Source organism: Rhinopithecus bieti, unplaced genomic scaffold (genome assembly GCF_001698545.2).
Source record: "Rhinopithecus bieti isolate Rb0 unplaced genomic scaffold, ASM169854v2 scaffold_38733, whole genome shotgun sequence".
In the NCBI taxonomy this organism is placed as follows: domain Eukaryota; kingdom Metazoa; phylum Chordata; class Mammalia; order Primates; family Cercopithecidae; genus Rhinopithecus; species Rhinopithecus bieti.
Window position 1 is genome coordinate 673501 of NW_016816152.1, and position 10291 is coordinate 683791.

At 37.6% G+C, this 10291-nt stretch overlaps 1 pseudogene; it reads left to right on the plus strand.

Annotated features, from left to right (window-relative positions):
* The first annotated feature begins 1865 nt into the window (after positions 1–1865).
* LOC108516803 (60S ribosomal protein L35a pseudogene) overlaps positions 1866–10291 on the plus strand; it is a 49720-nt pseudogene continuing 41294 nt past the window's right edge.

The window sequence follows — 10291 nt, forward strand, 5'->3', positions numbered from 1 at the left end:
ATGGAAGATGTTTCCTTGGATTAGCTATTTGGAGCCAGGCAAACCTCAAACTTTCCCACAAGCACATAGAAAAGGATGTGTACCCTTGGTCTAACTGCAAGAGACACAGTGGAAAATCTGGCTTTCTGCACTGTGGGGCTGAGACACACAGAGTAGAGGCATGGTAAGCTTCTTCTTTTTACTACATTTCTTTAAATTGACAAATAAAAATTGCGTATATTTGTTGTGTACAACATGGTATTTTGAGATATGTATAAGGATAAGGGTTTTTTTTTTCTATATAAATCTAAAGTAGAATTTGGCCATTTCACAATGGAAAAGTGGAATCTCTTCCTGACATGTTGGTTGAAGTCTCATTTTAACAGCATGAGTTCTTTTCCCCATCTCTGTAGTAGTCATAAATTTTCTAAATTATGATAATAGTACAACAAAATAAAAGCAGCTGCTCTTGTTATATTACCCAAATTTACTGTCATGCACTTTGTTTACTCTCTAGAGTACGTACTGCCCTGTACTATTGAAGTGGGCATTTTCATTTTATTATTTGAAAAGACGAACTAAATGTGTCCACTTCCCATTACCACTGCCCTAGATACTTGTGGAGAAACTGAAGTGAAATCTTACCCTTATGCCTCCAATTCTCTCTCTCCCAGGAGGTAATTAACAACATATCCAGAGTACTATATGGTCAGCAATATTAATCTAGAATATTATATAGAATTATATATTGTATAATTATATGTCTAATAATTATATAATATATAAAAATATATTATAATATATAATTCCATATATTCTAGATTAATATTACTGACTATATAGTACTCTATAGGACTATATATTACTAATATATATAGTCCTATAGAGTATATAATCCTATATAGAGAGTAATAGTAATATTAATACTAATTAGCAATATATAGTACTAAATATTACTAATATATAGTCAATAATATTTATATATAGAATTTATAATAAATTATTAACGTTCTTTTTGTTAGGTTAAAATAAATTTGTATTAAATCTTAGAAGAGATTTATACACAATTCACAAATTCTTTACAAAGAATTGCCAATCCTTGTCCAATTTTGTAGTAGTCTCCACAGATTTGGAAATTCTGCTGTGAAATAGGGTTTATAAGATATCCCTTTTAGAAAGCATCACAATGCTAGTTTTAGGCAAAACAAGGTTTAAAACTGAAGTCCTCATAGAAGTGAGCTCAACACCTTTAGCCTTTATCCCAGTGACAAAACTATATAAAATAAACATTAAGCTGACTTACTAAGAAAACAATGAATAAGTATTCTGTAAACTTCTCAAATTCACTTGCAATTTTTGATTACTTTTAGAAGCAGTACTACTGGAAAGTATAAACAACCACACTATGCACCCAAATAAAATGGGTGTTAAGAATAAAATATATAATTCTATATAATAGAATTATATAAGGTGTATATATGTGAGAGGTGACAACATGCTAGCAGCCCTGGATCTCGGCACCTCTTCGGCCTCGGCGTCCACTCCGGCAGCGCTTGAGGAGCCCTTCAGCCTGCCACCGCACTGTGGGAGCCCCTCTTTGGGCTGGCCGAGGCCGCAGCCGGCTCCCTCTGCTTGTGGGTAGGTGTGGAGGGAGAGGAGCCTGCGGGAACCGGGCTGTGCCTGGCACAGCAGGCCAGCGTGAGTTCCAGGTGGGCGTGAGCTTGGCGGCCCCGTACTGGGAGTGGTGAGGGCTTAGCACCCAGGCCAGCAGCTGCAGAGGGTGTGCTGGGTCCCCCAGCAGTGCAGGCCCGCCTGCGCTGTGCTCTAATTCTTGCTAGGCCTCAGCTGCCTCTCCCCAGGGAAGGGCTTAGGAGCTGTAGCCCACCATGCCTGAGCCTCCCCTCTGCCGCCATGGGCTCCCGCACAGCCCGAGCCTCCCCGATGAGCACCGCCCCCTGAGCACCGCCACCTGCTTCGTGGCACCGAGTCCCATCAACCATCCAGGGGCTGAGGAGTGTGGAAGCATGGGGTAGGACTGGTGGGCAGCTCTGCCTGCAGCCCTGGTGAGGGATCCACTGAGTGAGGCCAGCTGGGTTCCTGAGTCTAGTGGGGACTTGGAGAACCTTTATGTCTAGCTAAGGGATTGTAAATACACCAATCAGCACCCTATGTCTAGCTCGAGGTTTGTAAATACACCAATCAGTACTCTGTATCTAGCTAACCTAGCTGGGACTTGGAGAACTTTTTTGTCTAGCACTCTGTGTCTAGCTAAAGGATTGTAAACACACCAATCAGCACTCTGTGTCTAGCTCAGGGATTGTAAACACACCAATCAGCACTCTGTCAAAATGGACCAATCAGCTCTCTGTAAAATGGACCATCAGCAGGATGTAGGTGGGGGTCAGATAAGGGAATAAGCAGGCTGCCCGAGCCAGCAGTGGCAACTGGCTCGGGTCTCCTTCCACACTGTGGAAGCTTTGTAATTTTGCTCTGTGCAATAAATCTTGCTGATGCTCATTCTTTGGGTCTGCTCTGCCTTTATGAGCTGTAACACTCTCTGCGAAGGTCTGCAGCTTCACTCCTAAGGCCAGCGAGACCATGAACCCACCATAAAGAAGAAACTCGGAACATGTCCGAACATCACAAGGAACAAACTCTGGACACACCATCTTTAAGAACTTTAACACTCACTGCGAGGGTCCACGGCTTCATTCTTGAAGTCAGTGAGACCAAGAACCCACCAATTTCGGACACGCATGGACTGTTGTTTCTATTTCTCTGAAGAATTCTAATACAGTAACTTTATTTTGTTTGTAAATAGAATCATCCATAAGCTTATGTAATAAATTCATAACGTTGTTTATTATTATATTGTGGCTAATATTACTAACTCAGGCATGCCTGTGTGTCTTTGAAAGGTGATATTAGAGTTGATGACAATTTAATTGGAATTGCAGATTGAAATCTTCATTTTTAGTTTCCTAGAAATTTGGTTTTTTACAAGTCACAGTTTCAAGCCAATGTTTCTGAATCCTGTGGTGTTGCTGTGGTGGTTGCTCAGACATGCAGACCCCTCACTTTCACTAAAATAGACAGGAAGGAAGTCACAGTCCTTGTCAACAAGAGGGCCACATCTCTGTAAGAGTGAAACAAATCTGAGTAAGCAAGTGAACTACTGTTGTTTGAGAGAGAGGTGTGCAAGGTTTGATTTGAAATTAATGAGCCTCCCGCTTGGGGCAGGTTTGCTAGCACAATGGGCAGTGGTAGTGGTGTTAGCTGCCTCTAAGCTCACCCCATTATGCAGAGAGGGTTGGAAGAAGAAAAATAGAGTTCTTGAAAGGAAATGTGTTAGGCAACTCTTACGTACCAGGTTCTATATCAAGCATTTGAACACACATTAATTTATGTAAGCCTTCTGATAACTTGAATTGTTTTTCTTTTTTTGCAAATTAGAAAAGTGAGATCAAGGGAGATTAATTATATAATCTCATGGATCTGAGAAGAGAACAAGCCAGGATTCAAACTCAAGGTTGATACCAAAAGACAGATTCTTTACACATCACCATTAAAGGCAGACAGGCAAGTGAAATGGCCAAGGTACAACGTTTAGAGTCAAAGACACTGAGGTTTAAATCCTGGCTCAACCAATTACTACCCAATGTGTCTTTAGATAAGTTCTTCAGACACATCATCTTCCTGTGAAAATGCAAATAATGCTGTAAGTCATAGATCTGTTGGCAGGACTAAATATTTTCAAAGCACCATAAATGCGAAATGATTCTGGCTTTAAAAGCGACTGTAGACTCAGCAATGACCTCACTTGGACCTCTTTTCCCAGGTAGAGAGTATGCTGCCATGGACTGACCTCGTGCCTGATGCTCCAGCAGAGGCTAGTTATGACAGAGTCAGTTTCTGCACACCCTATGGTGTGTCAATAGCTCTGCTGTTGAAAGGAATATATTTGCAGGGGAATCTTGCCAAGAAGCAAACATTAGTTTGTGCTCCTTGAAAACTGTAAAAATAAGATTAGATTAAAAGGGGTTGTTTGGACCTCAGGAGGGAATGGAAGTTTGTAACTATTTAAATGACTTAGTACATGTTCCACTATTGTCTTCTAAGACCTCTAAGGCTTCCTTTACCCCACATTGTCTTGATATCTTTCAGGATATCATAATAGGTGACCTACTTATTCATAAGTAATAATTGTTTTGTGTGTAAACACAAAACTGTCTCCTCCAAAATTTATACATGTTAAGAAATATCAAGGGACATCTGAGGGAGGGAGAAGGAAACAACAGAGAAATTATAGAAAATTTTTACTAGTTTGTGGATATTTAAAGAATGGGCACATTCTTTGTCTTCTTTCATGTATCTTCACAGTGACTGATTTTTGAATTTTAAAATTATGACTAACAATGATTGACAAATATCCCTTTGAACATGATTGAATTTTATTTGCTGCAGCTTCAAGCTACAATTCAGTAAACTGTTTACATAGCCAAGACTTCTTATTCCTAGGAGGTGTCACTTCTAGGAAATATAAAGGGGAAAGCCAAGCCTCATAAAGAAAAACGAAAAGAAAACACTAAAATATAAACTGCTCAAACATTAGATGCAATGAGAAGAAATCTTCCAGAAACTATTCTTTCACTGAATACTGATGAAACTAAATGTCTGTCTTACTCAATTACCAAAATCAATTTAAATCCTCCATTAAATTCAGAATAAATATTCACATTGTTTATTCATGTAATCCTCACAACACTGTGAAAAGCTTTTATTAACTCCCTTCTATGGATGAGGAATATGTGGCTCAGAGATTTTTAAAGATTTACCGAATCTGCACTGGCAATAAATGTAAGGTTACAAATATGCTTGTCAGTTTCCTAATTGCAAGTTCCCTTTCTTATTCCATGCTACCACCATTCTATTGTAGGATCTCTCTTATTTGTGCTTATTTCATTTCCTTATTTACATTCTAAGCTCTCAGAAAGTAAGCCAAGTCTTCACTTTCGTTGTATGCTCCCAACTGTCCAAAGTGATTGGTTCATGAGTATTTGGTGATTGATCTGTTTGATTTAAAAAAGTCTTGCTATTTTCATGGTACAGAGACACATGTTTTGTTAGATTTGTACCTAAGTATTTCATTTCCTTTAGAACAGTTGTAACTGGTCTTCTGTGTTTAATCTCAGTTCTACATGTTCGTTTTTATTATAAAGAAATACAATTGAATTTTATGTTTTGATCTTGTATCCTATGACCCTGTTGAATTTGCATAGTTCTAGGAGGTTTATTTGTAGGGGAGTAGATTTCTTTGGATTTTCTATGTAAAAAATCATGTTATCTACCAGTAGTGACAATTTTATTTCTCCCTTTCCCATCTGTTTGCATTTTTTTTCTTTGCCTTCCCTATTCCAATGGCTAGAACTTTCAGTATTTTGTTGAATAAAAGTGATGACAGCAGATATCATTGCCTTGTTCCTAATCTTCAAGGACAGCATCCTATTTTTCATCATTAAAATCGATGTTAGCTGTAGGAATTTTGCAGATTCTTTTCATAAACTTTAGGAAGTTCCCTTCAATTCCTAGTTTGCTCTTTTTTTTTTTTTTTTTTTTTTTTTACCACGAAATGGTGTTAGAGCCTCTCAAATCCTTTTCTGCACCAATTAATATTATATTATTTTCTTTTAACCTATTAATATGGCAGTATACATTGATAGATTTGTGAATGTTGATGGAGCCTTCATATTTAGAGAAAATCCCACTTAATCATGGTGCACAATTCTTTTCAGGCATTGCTGTATTTGGTTTGCTAATATTTTAAAGCATTTTGGGTCTAAGTGTATGAGATGTTGGTTGGTAGTTTTTGTTTCTTTTTTTGACCATCTTTGTCTGCTTTTGATAATACTAGCCTTATTAAATGAAATTAGAAGTATTCCTACAGTTGATGATTTGTTGATTTGTACTCCCCTTCTCCTTCTGTCTCTATCAGTCTTACTGGAAGTTAATCAATGCTATTTTTTCAAGAACCAGATTTTTCCTTCCTTGCTTTATTATTTTCATGTTTTCAACATCATTGGTTTCTGTTCTTATTTTTATTTCCTTCCTTCTGTTTCTTTTGGGTTTATTGTGCTCTTCCTTTTCTTCTTCTTTTTATTTATTTATTTATTTATTTTCAAGTAGGACCTTAGCTTATTTATTTGAGATATCTCCTCATTCTAATGTAAGGATTTAGTATTATAAAATTACCATTCAACATTGTTTTAGCTGCATCCCACATGTTTTGATAGTTGCACTTTTACCTTCATTCAGTGCTATGTGTTAACTGTTAATAGTTTCACTGAGATTTCTTTTTTTGGTTATTTAGAACTGTGTCACTTAATTTATAAGTATACAGTGATTTTCCTGTAATCTTTCTGTTACTGATTTCTAGTTTGATTCCATCATGGTCAGAGAATATACTAAGTATGGTTCAATTATTTTAAATATATTGAGGCTTGTTTTATGACTCAAGATACTGTCTATCCTGATGAATATTCCATTGGAGTGTAGAAAAAAGGTATATTCTGTTTTTGTTGGATGGAGTATTCTATATATGCTAAGTAATTGATGTTGACTGATAAATTTTTTCAGATCTTCTATATTCATGCTAATTATCTGTGTAATAATTCTACAAGTTGTGGAGCAAGAGGTGTTGAGGTCCACCAGCTACTATTGTAGACTTTTCTGTATTTCTTTTTAGCTCCATCAATTACTGCTTCATGTACTTTGAGGCTCCATTGTTTAGTGCATACACATTTAGGATCATGATGTCTTTCCCAGTGGATTATTTCTGCTGTCATTCTGTGGTGGTTGTCTTTGTTTATAACAATTTTTTTTTGTTCTGAGTCTACTTTATCTGATATAGCCACTCCTGCTTTTTTTTTTAATGTTTACATGATATATCTTTTTTCATCCATCTTTGTCTTCAACCTACCTATGTCATTGAATTTGAAGTGAGAACCTGTTAAACAGAATCTAGTTTCGGGTCAAGTTTTTTTAATCTACTCTCCTTTATCCACTTTCCTTTACCCTGTAATTGGCATATGTAGACTATTTACATTTACATTGATGTATTAGGGCTCAAGTCTGCTATTTTACTATTTGCTTTCTGTTTCTTATTCCTTTATTCCTCCCTTGTCTTTTCTTGCTCAGAAATTCCTGTAAATGACCAAAACATTTTTTGAATCCCACTTAATCTGTTTATCTTATTTTTTAGTGTATTGCTTTGTAGTTGATTTTCTTGGTAGTTGCTTTGGGTATTACAATAGGCTTATGTGACTTTGAGTAAAGTATGCAAACCTTACATCGATTCAGGTACTTTTATCCTCCCATTTTAAAATATCACTGTTTTGAGTGTTAGATGGTGCTATAATGTTTGTTTCAATCATCACATATGATCTGGAAAATTCATGAGGGAAAGGGTAGTCTATTGTGTTTACTCATATTTCTCAACTTTCTGTTATTCTTTCTTCATTCTAGATGCTCCAAATTATTTATTTCATCATTTTTTTTTGTTTGAAGAATTTTCTTTTGTCATTTTTTAAGGGTAGTCTGCTAGTGACAATTTTTTTTTAGTTTTTATTCATCTGAGAATAGTTTTATTTAGTCTTCATTGTTGAAGGATATGTTTTCTTGGATAAAAAATTCACAGTTCACAGGAGTTTTATGTTTGTTTTTTCAGAAGTGGAAAAATATTGTGTCAATGCCTGCTGACCTCTATCAGTTCAGAGGAGAAATCTGCTCCCATTCGAATTGGTGTTCCCTTATAGACAATATGTTGTTTTTGTCTGGTTATGTTTAATTTTATTTCATTGCTTTTAGTTTTCAGAAATTTAATTATGATATGTCTTGATGCTTCTTCAGATTTATCCTGCTTGGAGCTGTTTTTAGTCTTACAATTTCCATTTCATTCTTTATTACAACGTAAATATTTGCTGAGCTTTTATTACTCTTTTTGTGTTTAAGAGAATTAGTAACTGCTTGTTGAAACATTTTCATAAGGGTTGCTTTGAAATCCAAGTCAGGTAACTTCAACATCTGATTTTTCTCACTATTAAATGTTATTTGATTGTGTTTTCTTATTAAGACTAGATTTTCCTGGTGCTTGATATAATGAGTAATGTCTTGAAACAGTTAAGCTACTATGTATGTTAGGGAACTCTGTTAAAATTTTCATTTAGCAGTCAGTCACCATGTTTTGGTTTAGCACATAAGCCCTATTCTACTTAGCGAGCTATGGTTTCATGACAGCCTAATTTTCAGTCTTCCTGGTGCTATTTTGGTCTGCTCATTTTATCTGGTGCCACTGTGGCTCCTACTGGTCCTTGCTGCTTTAGGAGAAGTTACTGGACGTTACTGCTGGTTGGGCTACCTGGTGCCTCTAGGTTGGGGAAGGGAGTTTCTGTCCTGCAGGAACAAAGAGCCATTCCCAAGTGGGGTACTTGTTTTTGCTGACTCCCTATACTTGTGGGAGAAGAAAAATGTGTTTCCCAAGCTTGGGACATTTGTTGTGGCATAATTCCCATTGCTGATGACCCTGGCTACAGAGTTCCTCTGGTTTGGGGAAGAAGTGTCAGGTCCAGGAGGAAGAAGTGTACTTCCCAATGGCTGCTTATTGCCAGTGGAGCTTCCCATTCAGTCTCCTTGCCAGTTCTGCTAGATTCACCTGGTGTAGTTGGTAAGCTTGTATTCAGTAGGGGAAGAAACAGGCCTACCTCAACCACCTTGTGTTGCTATGTTGGTGGATGTGAGATGTCTCACCTGGATCACCTTCTGATATCGTTTGGACATGAGATTTCAAATTGCATGTTGAAATGTAATCCCGGCCGGGTGCGGTGGCTCACGCCTGTAATCCCAGCACTTTGGGAGGCCGAGGCGGGCGGATTTCGAGGTCGAGACCATGGTGAAACCCCGTCTCTACTAAAAAAACACAAAAAACTAGCCGGACGAGGTGGAGGGTGCCTGTAGTCCCAGCTACTCGGGAGGCTGAGGCAGGAGAATGGCGTGAACCCGGAAGGCGGAGTTTGCAGTGAGCCGAGATCACGCCACTGCACTCCAGCCTGGGCAACAGAGCAAGACTCCGTCTCAAAAAAAAAAAAAAAAAAACCAAAGAAATGTAATCCCTAAAGTGGAAGGTGGGGCCTGGTCAAAGGTGTTTGGAAAATGGGGCAGATCCCTCATGGCTAGCTTGCGCCATCCCCTTGGTGATAAGTGAGCTCTCGCTCTAAGTTCACATGGAATTTGGTCATTTAAAAGTGTGTGGCACCCCTCCCCCCGAACTCTCTCTGTTACCTGCTTCAGTTCTCACCATATGATGTACCTGCTACCCATTTGCCTTCTGCCATGAATGGAAGCTTCCTGAGGCCTCCTCAGAAACAGATGCTACTATGCTTCCTGTAAAGCCTGCAGAGCCTTGAGCCAATTAAACCTATTTTCTTATAAATTACCCAGCTTCAGGCATTTCTGAGGCTGGTTATAGAACACTCTTATGTGGTGCTCTTCTTCTCATGCTGGGATCCCTACCCAGACTGTGCTCTCCTTTCCACCTTTGAAAATTTTCCTTTGGTGTCTCTTGCATTATTTTCTGGATTTAGGGTTGTACTTAATGGGGAAAAGCAGAAAGAGACAAGTCTATGCTATCTTGTTAAGACTGGAAGTGTCACCTTCATTTTAAAAACTTATTTTCACTGATGATGCACATTTATTAACTCTGACCAGAAGTCGGCTGCCATTCTTATCTTTGTCCTCTGTATGTTTAGCATGTCTTTTTTCCTCTGACTAATTTAAGATGGGTTGTTTATAATGAATTTTAAGTAACTTGATAATGATGTGCTTTGGTGTAGTTTTCTTCATGTTTCTTGTGTTTGGAATTCATTGAGTTTCGTGGATCTGTGGAGTTTTGCTTTTCCTCATGTTTCTCGTGATTGAAATTCATTGAATATTTTGGACCTGTGGATTTTTACATTTCATCGAATTTTGAGAAATTGTGGCCCCTATTTATTTAAATAATTTTTCTAGTCTCCTCTACAGTCTCTTTTCTTTTGGGAACTACAGTTACATTTTTGAGAGCCTGCTTGCAATTGTCCCACAGTTCATAATGCTTTGTATTTTTCTTTGTGTTTCGGTCTCTACTTCTCTTTGTGTTTCATTTTTGATAGTCTACACTGTTGTATCTTTATGTAATTTAATGTTATTATTATTATCCTTTAAGTTCTAGGGTACACGTGCACAACGTGCAGGTTTGTTACATATGTATACATGTTCCATGTTG